Below are 2,500 nucleotides of genomic sequence, written 5' to 3' on the forward strand. Positions count from 1 at the left end.
AATGCCCCCAAATGAATACCATGAAATTCTTGGTGCACGAAAGTTTTGAGTTCGGAGGGTTTTGCACATGGCCAAGGTTGGCGGTGCACCACGGCATAGCTAAATGGCTTGGTGGGGAGTTTTGCGAAAAAATGAAATTCGTGATTTTTGAGATGTGAGGGTTGGAAAGGCCTCCAAATGCCCCCAAATGAATACCATGAAATTCTTGGTGCACGAAAGTTTTGAGTTCGGAGGGTTTTGCACATGGCCAAGGTTGGCGGTGCACCACGGCATAGCTAGAAGGCTTGGTGGGGAGTTTTGTGAAAAAATGAAATTCGTGGTTTTTGAGATGTGAGGGTTGGAATGGCCTAGAAATGTCCCCAAATGAATACCATGAAAGTCTTGGTGCACGAAAGTTTTAAGTTCGGAGGGTTTTGCACATGGCCAAGGTTGGCGGTGCACCACGGCATAGCTAGAAGGCTTGGTGGGGAGTTTTGTGAAAAAATGAAATTCGTGGTTTTTGAGATGTGAGGGTTGGAATGGCCTAGAAATGTCCCCAAATGAATACCATGAAAGTCTTGGTGCACGAAAGTTTTGAGTTCGGAGGGTTTTGCTCATGGCCAAGGTTGGCGGTGCACCACGGCATAGCTAGAAGGCTTGGTGGGGAGTTTTGTGAAAAAATGAAATTCGTGGTTTTTGAGATGTGAGGGTTGGAAAGGCCTCCAAATGTCCCCAAATGAGTACTGTAAAAGTGTTGGTGCACAAAAGTTTTGAATTGGATGCATTTTGAACTTGGCCAAGTTGGTCGGTGCACCACGGCATAGCTAAATGGCTTGGTGGGGAGTTTTGTGAAAAAATGAAATTCGTGGTTTTTGAGATGTGAGGGTTGGAAAGGCCTCCAAATGCCCCCAAATGAATACCATGAAATTCTTGGTGCACGAAAGTTTTGAGTTCGGAGGGTTTTGCACATGGCCAAGGTTGGCGGTGCACCACGGCATAGCTAAATGGCTTGGTGGGGAGTTTTGCGAAAAAATGAAATTCGTGATTTTTGAGATGTGAGGGTTGGAAAGGCATCCAAATGTCCCCAAATGAATACCATGAAATTCTTGGTGCACGAAAGTTTTGAGTTCGGAGGGTTTTGCTCATGGCCAAGGTTGGCGGTGCACCACGGCATAGCTAGAAAGGCTTGGTGGGGAGATTTGTGAAAAAATGAAATTCGTGGTTTTTGAGATGTGAGGGTCGGAATGGCCTAGAAATGCCCCCAAATGAATACCATGAAAGTCTTGGTGCACGAAAGTTTTGAGTTGGTTGGGTTTTGCATATGGCCAAGGTTGGCGGTGCACCACGGCATAGCTAGAAGGCTTGGTGGGGAGTTTTGTGAAAAAATGAAATTCGTGGTTTTTGAGATGTGAGGGTTGGAAAGGCCTCCAAATGTCCCCAAATGAGTACTGTAAAAGTGTTGGTGCACAAAAGTTTTGAATTGGATGCATTTTGAACTTGGCCAAGTTGGTCGGTGCACCACGGCATAGCTAAATGGCTTGGTGGGGAGTTTTGTGAAAAAATGAAATTCGTGGTTTTTGAGATGTGAGGGTTGGAATGGCCTAGAAATGTCCCCAAATGAATACCATGAAAGTCTTGGTGCACGAAAGTTTTAAGTTCGGAGGGTTTTGCACATGGCCAAGGTTGGCGGTGCACCACGGCATAGCTAGAAGGCTTGGTGGGGAGTTTTGTGAAAAAATGAAATTCGTGGTTTTTGAGATGTGAGGGTTGGAATGGCCTAGAAATGTCCCCAAATGAATACCATGAAAGTCTTGGTGCACGAAAGTTTTAAGTTCGGAGGGTTTTGCACATGGCCAAGGTTGGCGGTGCACCACGGCATAGCTAGAAGGCTTGGTGGGGAGTTTTGTGAAAAAATGAAATTCGTGGTTTTTGAGATGTGAGGGTTGGAATGGCCTAGAAATGTTCCCAAATGAATACCATGAAAGTCTTGGTGCACGAAAGTTTTGAGTTCGGAGGGTTTTGCTCATGGCCAAGGTTGGCGGTGCACCACGGCATAGCTAGAAGGCTTGGTGGGGAGTTTTGTGAAAAAATGAAATTCGTGGTTTTTGAGATGTGAGGGTTGGAAAGGCCTCCAAATGTCCCCAAATGAGTACTGTAAAAGTGTTGGTGCACAAAAGTTTTGAATTGGATGCATTTTGAACTTGGCCAAGTTGGTCGGTGCACCACGGCATAGCTAAATGGCTTGGTGGGGAGTTTTGTGAAAAAATGAAATTCGTGGTTTTTGAGATGTGAGGGTTGGAAAGGCCTCCAAATGCCCCCAAATGAATACCATGAAATTCTTGGTGCACGAAAGTTTTGAGTTCGGAGGGTTTTGCACATGGCCAAGGTTGGCGGTGCACCACGGCATAGCTAAATGGCTTGGTGGGGAGTTTTGCGAAAAAATGAAATTCGTGATTTTTGAGATGTGAGGGTTGGAAAGGCCTCCAAATGCCCCCAAATGAATACCATGAAATTCTTGGTG

Source organism: Vigna unguiculata, unplaced genomic scaffold, assembly GCF_037176805.1.
Source record: "Vigna unguiculata cultivar grain cowpea cultivar isolate G323 ecotype 2 unplaced genomic scaffold, ASM3717680v1 ptg000010l_ERROPOS18658307, whole genome shotgun sequence".
NCBI lineage: Eukaryota > Viridiplantae > Streptophyta > Magnoliopsida > Fabales > Fabaceae > Vigna > Vigna unguiculata.